We start from the raw sequence: 11,354 nt of genomic DNA on the forward strand, positions 1-11,354 counted from the left end.
TAAGCCATTTTCTTGATTTCCACAATTTTTCCTACGCTCTCCCCTGAATTCATAATCATAGACAGGGCAGGGAGGTGGCGATCGTCTTTGCCGTGTACTCCTTCAAAGGGGAATGACGCAAACTTCATTCTCATGTGTGCTTTCATCTGCAGTCTTAGGGTTAAGAATCACCGCGTAGGAATCAGTCTAATGGTGTTGGCGTAAACCAGAGCGATGGCTCACTCATCTCAGAATCTGATTCGCTTTAGTCATCCAATGGTGGTTGCGATTGCGTTGCAGGCCTTAAGTTTTTAACGTGACGGGGCACACTGTCAATTCATACTGATCGCGGCCTCATTATCTCAGTGACGCATCCAGTACCATATCTTGTTGTACACCTGCTGCACGGGTTTTTGACTCAAACGACATCTCTCTTCTTAAACTTCTCTCCAGCCACTTCCATTTCAGGCAGTAGGTTGGCTTCAATGCCCTTCACCCTGACATAGTACCTCTGCAATGCATCGGCCAATGCTGTGGAAAGTGAAATGTCACCTTTTGGGTGACGTTGTACCAGTAGACATTGTACAACCCTTCCTGGCTGCTATGGTCTTAACGGTTCTGTGGTTTTGTTCGATGACCCCATTCCCACTCGACAATAGACATATCAAAACCGCAGATGCATGTTTCAACTATTCACAAATATCTTAAACTTCTAACTAGTAAATGTAGTACCAGTATCTCAATTGGTGGGCCTCGTTCAAGGAAGACATTCTCTAACTGTCGGATGATGGCGGTCGCATCTTATTTATGCAGCAGCCACCATACTGCAAATCTAGATGGACCGCAATTCATAAGTGTAAAAAACTTATTGCCGTTGTGGTAAGTTATCATCATCAGTTGTCTTTTGTATTCAGTTTCCCTCTTGTCCAGCAAACAGGTGCTGGACCGATCGACTGGCAGATTTTGCAGGCTTTTCCAACAGATTTCACTTTCTTTTTGGACACTTGTGGGTTGATTAATCTGATGAAGTACAGAGTTTGCTTCAAAGCAAGATGTTCGCTTTGAACAACGTCTTGGTCCTCCTCACTGCTGCTCAGCTTTCAAGTGCTAGCCCTCCTCATTCCTTTAGCAGATCCAGCCACCTGCAAAGTACTCTGGTGAAGCGATCTGTGCAGTTCTGACAAGACTGTACGAGCGTCACATCCATAATCAATTCATACTCTTTCACCAGTGATTGCAGAGTTCATAAGCATTGCCTAACCAGCATCTCGTCAGCAGCCCTTGTATATACCCGTACCTTCCTAGTTAGGATGTCGGAAATCCACCGGTGCCTGCATGCCAAATCAGTGACCAAATGTAATGTTGTTGCCTCTTACTGGAGGGCTAAGTTGACCCCCATGACCACCGCGTAAAGCTTGATTAAATTTATATGCCTAGCATCGTTGATCGGATGCAGCCAACATGCATCTTCGATGACATTCCCACTTTCCTCCAACGCAACTTCCGTAACTACAGAACTCACATCTACCCAGACTGTAATCTCGCTGCCACCAATGCACCAGTCTCTTCTGACAGGGTCCTGCTCTTGTAACCTGCTCAGCATCTCTGCTAATATGCAACAGAAAGAGGGGTCTTCAATCTCGTCACTCCCATCCCTTAGTTACTGTGGGTACCAGGCGCTTGATAAATCCACATACGGGAAAATGACTAACAAGTTTTTCACACAGGGAAAACACATGCCGACAAGTCAGCACATCGGGGATTTCTGGAATCTAATTTCCTCGTCTCCATAGGAGGGTGCTACTTTCTTTATGAATCTGCAAGTCAAGAACTCTGGCTCCATCTTTAATTGCATCTTATCCTTGCAGACCAAACTTCTATATATGTACCTTCTGCTTTTGCTCCTGCACGGCTGTCATTAAAGGAATCAAGAATAAGAAAGAAAAATGTATGCACCCCCTGCATCATTATATATATATATATATATATATATATATATATATATATATATATATATATATGGACGATTCCAATATTTTCCTGATTCTGATACAATTACCGATTCCTATTCTTTATAATTATAAATCTCTATACTTTTTTGTATTGATATTAATATTAAAAAAAAAAACTTTTTTTTTTCTACTTATTTAAAAAGAAAATATAACCATCTTATATATGGGTCGTGGAATTGCATTCACTAGCAAAAGATCTAGCTAATTTGCATATTCTTTTAAACATTTATTTTAATTAATTCCCTATTAGTTTCTTCGGTTTTCTCTTAGGATGATGATCTTTAGTTAACTATTACATGTAATTATATTTATGCAGACATTCTACATGATTTATACTTGCATAATATTTGCATGAAAAGGTTATAGTAAACACAAAACTCTTTCCATATATATTTATGTATACGTATATATTTTGTTTCAAACATTTTGACTACCAAATTCCTCCTAGAGTTTTTGGTCTACAAACATGAAACTTCATATATAAAGTATTTGAACCCATGCGAAACTTATATATGGGTTTTAGCCCGGGAAAATCGGTACAAATGTGTTACAATTGACAGCAACAACAAAAATGAAACTTGTGAGGTGAAGGTCGAACGACAGCATTACGAATATGCATGCATAACGAAGTAGCTATTGGTTTATATTTTAATTTTTTGCCTTGCAGCAAACATGTCTTCATAGCTCAGTCATTAACGACAGAAGAAAAAATAAATCGAAAGCTAAACGTTTTGGTTTCGATCCTTTTTTTTAAACTTTTAAAAATCATTTCTATGTATTGGGCCCAATATAATATAATGATAAATAAGAATTCTGCATTAATCAAAATATCATATTTAAGCGTATTTTATGACTGACCAATGCCGGATGCCTTGCTAGTTTAACTATAAAATTGTTATTTTTCCTGGTCATACATGTAAAACACATGTTAAACATGTATATATTTGGCGAAAGGTGAAACACATGTGGCAGTGATCTATAGATTTTAGTTTTACTGGTAGTTAAAAATCAATGAATATTTGTTATTTTATTATTAATACGTATTTTATAATAACAACCAGCAATGGAAGATTTTGTTTTAAAACAAAATAAAAAATAAAAAATAATTAAAGGAATCGTTTTTGGCATCGAAAATAGGCACAAATTTTTCCGATTCCAACACCGATTTTGATACCCAAAAAGTTTTGATTTTTCCAGTTCCCGATTCCGATTGATCGTGCCAAGGATATGGACTTACCGTTAAATATAACTAGGAGGGTATAATGTCTTTGATAGTTTCGAGAGTAAACTTCTCTTTTTCAAAAAGAAAACAAACCAAAAGTATGCTGTAAAAATCCACCGTTTTCATCCAACTTAATGTTTTGACTTGCAAACAAGATTGATAAAAAAAAATTGAATGACGAGAATGTACATTAAAAAATACTGATAACACAATTAACAAAAGTTGTACGTCTATTTTTTAACGATCTGTATGTTTTATAAACATCCTGAAATTACCTCAAGGTAACCTTTAAAAGGTAATTTTTATGATTAGTAATTTTACTCTTAATATTTTTGAATGTGTGTATTAAAAGAACGGTGAGCACATTAGAGAAGACAATCACGTTAATCGTCCCAACATTGATATATATATATATATATATATATATATATATATATATATATATATATATATATATATATATATATATATATATATTTCTTTTCTTTTTTTTTTTTTTTATTACATTTTCACCCCAAACAAGGCAAATTGCCACTTTGGTGTAGGGGGCTACTATCAGGGGCAACAACTACTGGGGTACTATGTAGGGATTTGGGCAGCAAGGTGTCGGTTCACGTTACACTTGAACTTCTGCACGTCAGTACTGTTGGGGAAGCAGGGACCTGGGATGGAATTCCAGAGTCTAGCGGTTCTGGGGAAGAAACTATTGGAGTAAAAAGATCTTTTACATCTAGGGATCTCTACAGTGTGGGGGTGGGATTTAGTAGCCTGTCGGGTTTGTCGAGGGTGCACACGTCGTGGGGGCACAAGTGATTGCAGTTCGTCAGAGCATTCACCGCTAAAATACTTGTAGAAAAGGCAGAGGGATGCAACATTTCGTCGATGGGACAGAGGCTGAAGCTTAGATGCCAATTCAGGGCCTATCAGGTTTGCGACTCTCTTTTTAACCTTGTCAAGGAGCGAGAGACTAGTAGCAGATGCACCAGCCCAGATGTGGCAGCAATACTCCATACATGGGCGAATGGTGGCCTTATAGAGGTACAGGATACTTTCGGGTGTTAGTAGATTTCTAGCACGGTAGAGAGAGCCCACCTTTCTTGTAGCGGCCCTGGCAATGCCTTCAATGTAATTGTTCCAACTCATGTTTCCTGTGAACGTTAGGCCAAGGAGTTTGAAAGATCGACTCTCAGATAAAGAGTCGTTGGCCATTGCTATACACGTTTCGAGGTCCTACCTCTCTTCAGCGTAGATAGGGCATCGAAACATGTTTACTGTTAAAAAAAAAAAAAATAATGAATAAATAAATAAAATACTATTTGTTTACGTCCAAATAAAAAATATGGGCGATTTCCTAAGAAACAATATCTTCAAGGTGAAGACGATGTTAACCCTATTATCGTTTAAAAAATCTACAATAAATCTACGTATCTCTCTCTCTCTCTCTCTCCCTCCCTCTCTCTCTCTCTCTCTCTCTCTCTCTCTCTCTCTCTCTATATATATATATATATATATATATATATATATATATATATATATATATATATTCTATCAATCTCGGGTTTATCTTTGGCAGCCTCGTGGCTCTCGCTACTCTTAGTTTATCATTTAGTCCTCACATTCCACGAGTGATGTTTCGGACAAGGGAAAAGAATTGCTGATTTCTAGGTCGGCATTTATCCATCTAGAAAGTGATGACTATGTTTTTTTATTTAGTGCTATTTTACGAACAACAAGTTGGCCTTGCTGTTTATTGCTTGCCAGATTACCCGTGCTCGAAGTTTCCTTTTTATTTTTATCTTATAAAAATTGTTTATGGCGAATTAAAATTCAAGCTGAGATTATGCCACGATTATATGGTAAATCCAAGTCACTTTAAATCAAATGGAGACGCGTATGCAGCACGAAACTTATTAACTTTTACGACAAGTTATGTACATAATTAAAATGAACAAACTTGTTAAAATTAGTTTTCTCTAAGCCCCCCCCCCCCCACAACAGCTGGTAAATATAATAGAATTTGAAGCAACTAGTATTGAGAATCATTTAAGGATCAGGATTAAGAAACGAAGCTATACAGTAGAAAATTAATTAAAGTAATAAACAGTAATGCTGATAAGGTACTCGGAACCGTTCATGATGGACTAAAGAAGAACATAAACACCATGATCAGAGGATCTGGAAATTAATGGCAATGCATAATGCATTATATCCAAAATACTGACCGACTCTATTTGAAAAGAAGTGACGGAGGAAGGGGATTTATAAACATAGAAGACTGTGTAGAAGACACAAAAACGACCTGGAAAATTACACAAGTCAAAACATGAAAAGATTTATCACTGCAGCGATAGACTCCACCAAGAACAACAATACAAGAAACGATGAAACCAGAAACAAAAAGAAAAGAAAAGAAAGGTGAGAACAGAAATAGCTACATGAACGATTTATTAGAATAACAAAAGAAGAGAACCATGAAAGCACCTAGATGTAGCTAAAAACAGGACACATGAACAGAGAAACAGAAATTGCTACTGACAGCTGCACAGAACAACGCAATTAGAACTAGCCACATTAAAGTCGAAATTGATAAAACACAAGAAAACAGTAAATGTAGACTCTGTGAGCAGAGAGACTTGTAGCAGAAACAAATAGAACTCTTTTTCTTGTGCGGCAGTGCCTCCCCTGACTGTGTGATATGGCACATACTGACCAATCAGAGGCATAGCGCAGGGACCTTCCTTACCCCCTAAGGAACTCTAACTGCTTCCGTTCCGGACGAGAAAAAACTCCTTCTTTTTCCAGCCAGACGCCAAAGAGAGCGGACCTGTTTCCTCTCTCTCTCTCTCTCTCTCTCTCTCTCTCTCTCTCTCTCTCTCTCTCTCTGCCTACACCGGTATCGACGATTCCCACTTGGGAATAACTACCGGGCAAAAGCAGACAAGTTTTATCCGAGTTATATCTTTTTGGCATCTTACCCTGACTTGCTTCAATAAACCTTTTCCTTTTAAGTTTTACGAAGTTGTTTGTTCGTTTATTCAGTAGCTTTTGTTGAAATATTTATTTTATTAGGGAGTGCCCGAAAAGCACTAACTTAACTCTCTAAAATGGTGACCCGACGTGTACACAAGTTTACTGAATGGCGAGTCTGACTTTTTCCCCATTTAAGCAAGGAAAAGGCGGCGAACAGAAATTCCTGTGAAATACTTTTCTCAAGAAAAGTAATACTACACGGACAAACTTCACACCTCTGAGAAGGATATATATATATATATATATATATATATATAAAAATACGTCACGGAAACATTTTTTTTTCGTTACCGTATAAAAAAAAAAAAACTTTTCTCGAGGAAAGTGTAAGACGATACCGAGAGACTTCACAAAGGCATATTAAAAAAAAAAAAAAAAAACGAAAAAAGAAGACATTATTTCCTGCACCAGACTCTTTTGACCCGCGTGGTGGATATCCTAGGAAAAAGAACGCGAGAGACACGGATAGCAGTTCGTTGTAAATGACTTGAAACCAAAAAAAAAAAAAAGAAAAAATGACTAAAAGTTTTTTTTTCACCCTCTTCTTGGGGAAAACGACGCCAGAACGCACACACATGCGAACAGGAGACAAGTAATTCAAGGGACAGTTAATTCCGTGAAACAAAAGGAGAACTTTTACTAGAAAAAACAAAAAAAAAACTTGCTTTCACGTATCGGCCAAAACGTAAGTACCCGTTTAAGGAATTTATTTACCTCCAGGTTATAGGTTACACACACAGTCACAAAAAAAAAAAAGAAAAGGAAAAAAAAAAGCACCCACACACACATATTGTCCATTTTTTTTTTTTACCATTGCTCTTTTGAATCATTTTTCTGGTTTATTTTCTTGTAAAATTTTTTTTCTCACTTTTTAGCCTGTTAAATATTTTTCTTATTTTTGCCTCTGTCTAAATATTTTCCCTAAATATTTTCCCTTTTCCTCATGTGGTCCTTCGATAATGTCCTTGTAGCTGGATAGTTTATTTTTTTTTTTTTGGTCTATTTTTCTCTTAAAATGAAAACATTGCCTTTGCCGGGACGTTCGAGTTTGGTTTGCACAACTCGAATCATATTTTGCTGCGAACAACGTTTCGGAGCAAACACAATTACATATTTTATTTAGTGCTTTCCCCACATCTTTGACTCCTGTTGTCAAGGACTTAATAACTGACACCCCTCTTAACGCTACATATGACAGCATAAAGCGGGAGGTACTGCTCCGGACGTCAGTCCTGGCGGAAAAACGTTTTGAAACTTTGGTCCATGACGAACATTTAGGGGACCGCAGGCCAACAGAGTTACTCTGCAGAATAAGGGAGCTGGCAGAAGATGTCCCTCGTGACAGTACCCTAATTAAGCAGCTTTTCTTTTCAAGGCTGCCGGTGCAAGTAAAAGCAATACTAGCGCCTATGATAGAGAAGCATTCTGTCGACGTAGTAGCAGCATTGGCGGATAAAGTAATGGATTTTGTGAGAGGGCCTACCACCGCGGCGATCCCTCAGCAACCCTGACTTGCTTCAATAAACCTTTTCCTTGTTAAGTTTTATGAAGTTGTTTGTTCGTTTATTCAGTAGCTTGTGTTGAAATATTTATTTTATTAGGGAGTGCCCGAAAAGCACTAACTCAACTCCCTAAAGACTAAACAGTAAACCACATAATAAGCGAATGTAGCAAACTGGCCCAAAAGGAATATAAGGACAGACACAACTACATGGAGAAGGCAGTGCACTGGGAACTTCGCAGATGACTACAGCTCGAACATGCTGATAAATGGTCCAAGCACAAACAAGAGAAGTACAGGAAAACGAAAACCATAAAATAAAATCCTTTGGGACATAGAGTTACAAACAGATAAACTTATCCAAGCAAAAAGACCGGCTGTCATAATAAGTAACAAGAAGGAAAGAAACTGGCAAATTCTAGATTTTTCCGTCCGAGACAGAAAACAAAACAAATAAGCAGAACTTGTCAAAGAACTTAAAGGGATATGAAACCTGAAGTAAATATAATATTAATAATTGTGGGAGCACTAAAAATAGTCGCCAAAAAACTTGTGGAAAAACGACTAAGAGAAATCAGAATCAACAGGAAGATTGAGATTATGCAACAAAAGGAAATGCTGAAAACAGCTGAAATCTTAAGGAAAACCCTTGAGTATAGAAAATAGTCCACATAAAAGACAAATTCTAACTGCAACAGAAGCGAAATAAAAAGGCACAACCAAGAGAATTGGTACACCAAAAGTGAAAAGTGCTTATTCCTCCTTATTCACCCAAAAGAAAACACTGGTCAACATGACTGACACCACACCAAATAGTCGAAAAACCAAGGATGATGGAAAGACCGAAAAGAGAAAGCACTAACCAGGCCAACACTGGATGAGTGCAAAGAGGACTTGAACCTTGGGGAGGCTTATTGACACTCAAAGTCGAGGGAAGACCAATGGCCGCTACCAATGAGAAATTAACTGTAAACGGTTGTTGAAATAATGCAAATTAATTTGCAAATGGTATCAAAAGAGGTGGAGAGTACTGGAAATCTGGGAAGACTTGTTGTCACTCAGACTCCAGAGAACACCACAAGTTGTTCTCAAAGAAAATTCTTTGATGATGGCCTGTGAAAAATCTTCTAGTGAGTGAATAATAATAATAATAATAATAATAATAATAATAATAATAATAATAATAATAATGATTTCGTTTATGAACGTCTCTCTGGAAAGTGATAGGATTCATTTCCAGAGGATTTCCCTTAATCCCGGCTTCAAACCAGGAGCTTCAAAGATCAAGGGGTTTCCTAAGAATTTTTGTGGTACCTACAATAACAGAGGTCTAAAGGCCACCTAAAACATCGGGGATTTGTAGTTTTTTCAATTGTCCTTCCAGACGACTTGATACTACTCCTAGTGTACCAACTACGACCGGGATTATTTGTGTTTTAACCCTGTGTATATGCCTTATCTCCAAGGCCAATGGAGCATAATTGCTCCACTTCTCATTCTCCTTCTCTCTCACATTTCTGTCCCAGGATAGTGAAAAATCTACAATCTGCCAGTTTTTTGAGACCTTGTCAATGACGACCAAATCCGGACAATTATGTTCCAATTGCTTGGTTGTTATGGCACTTTTGTCCCACCATACCTCTACCTTGCCATTCTCACTTGTTCTCACTTCATCAGGCACCTCCTCAAACCACTTTCCAGCACACTTCACTCCAACCCTCTTCCACACCTCCCAATATATCCAGAGTCCCATGCGATCGTGTCTTTTGCGGTACTCTCTCTGGGCCAGTCTACTACACCCTGCTGAAAGGTGCGCAATTGACTCGGAGGTCTTACCACAAATCCGGCATTCTGCACCAACTTCCTCTCCTAGAACCACTTTTTTGAACAATCGTGTTCCTAATGCCTTCTCTTGTGCTGCACAAACAAAAGCTTCAGTACTCTCAGCCAGATACCCAGCTCTAAGCTATTGCCATGATCTTTCATCAGCCACTTCTGCTATATCCTGGAATAACCTTCCATGCATTTTCTTCCTAGCTAGTTCCTCTGCCCTTTTTCTATCCATACGTTTCACATAATCAACGGTGATCTCACACACCTCCACTTCATTGGCCACAACCTTAAACATCCACTCCTCACTTCTAACTACATGCTCCTTCAACGACATCTCCTCGGTTCTAACACAATCTTTTACACTTTTCAATCCTCTCCCACCATCTTTTCTCTTTTGATACAGCCTTGCTACACTACTTCAAATGTGAAATATACCAAACATTGCTAAAACTTTTCTTGTTTTGATATCCATGGCATGCAAATCCTTGTCAGACCATTCTAAAATCCTGCACTGTATCTCAAAATACTGACTGGCCATGCATTCACTGCTTTCATTAGGTTTCCTCCATACAGTTTCGACTTTGCAATTAGTTTCACTCTTCTAGGATATTCCTTCCTGACTTTTTCTTTCATTTCTCTGTTCATGATGCCTACATCCTCCAACACTCCCAAATACTTATACCCTGTATCGTCTATTTCTTTCATGATTTCTCCATTTCGCAGCACTATTCCATTCGAATGAGCCTTTACTCCTCTTTTCATCACCAGCACCGCGCATTTACTAATCCCAAACTCCATCCCAATGTCTTCTGAGTATGTCCCTACATTCTACCAGTCTCTCCATTTCCTTTTCATTTCTACTGATTATTTTCAAATCATCCATAAACAGTAAATGGTTGAGGCGTCCGTCACCAGATCCAAAGTTATACCCCAGTTTTTCTCTCTTCAAGAAGATGCTCAGTGGCATCATTATCATTACAAAAAGAAGTGGCGTTAACGAATCTTCTTGAAATATCCCATGTTTAATGCCAACCTGTTCCATCTCCTCTCTGTTTGCTGTCAGCACCGTTTTCCATTGAGCCATACTTGTCTCCAAAAGTCGTACCACATTCTCAGCAACCTTCATCATCAATAGTGTTTTCACGTATCCATGAATGAGGAACCATATCATAAGCCTTTTTGTAATCGATCCATGCTACGCTCAGATTCCTCTTCTTCTTTTTCGTATCCTGCATTAATGCTTTATCAATTAGTAGTTGCTCTTTAGTACCTCTTGAGCCTTTCCAACATTCCTTCTGTTCATCAGGAAAAACACCATTACTCTCAAGATGTTCATAAATTTTCTCTGCAAATATTCCAGTCAACAGTTTACACATCAGTGGCAGATATGTAATTGGTCTATAATTATTGGCATCTGTTCCCTTTACAGGATCTTTCCTAGTCAGTGTTGTTCTTCCCTTCACAAGCCAATCAGAGACATCTCCCGACTCTACAACTCTTTGCAGGGCAGCAGTAATTGGTGGATAAAGGCATGGAAACTGTTTAAACCAGAAGCCCATCACTCCATCTGGACCAGGTGCCTTTCAGTTTGTCATCCTTTGTATGCCAGCTTTAACGTCATCAATGCTTATCTCAATGTTCTTCATCTGCTGCGTTTCTGATAGCCTTTCTCTGACCTCTCCCAACCAGCTAGCCTTCTTATTATATCACGCTTCAGAGACCAAATCCCACTCCAGGATTTCCTGGCATCTTTTGCATTTGGAGTGTTGTTATTTCC

This window comes from Euprymna scolopes, chromosome 17 (assembly GCF_053919585.1).
Source record: "Euprymna scolopes isolate OS-2025 chromosome 17, ASM5391958v1, whole genome shotgun sequence".
Classification (NCBI taxonomy): domain Eukaryota; kingdom Metazoa; phylum Mollusca; class Cephalopoda; order Sepiida; family Sepiolidae; genus Euprymna; species Euprymna scolopes.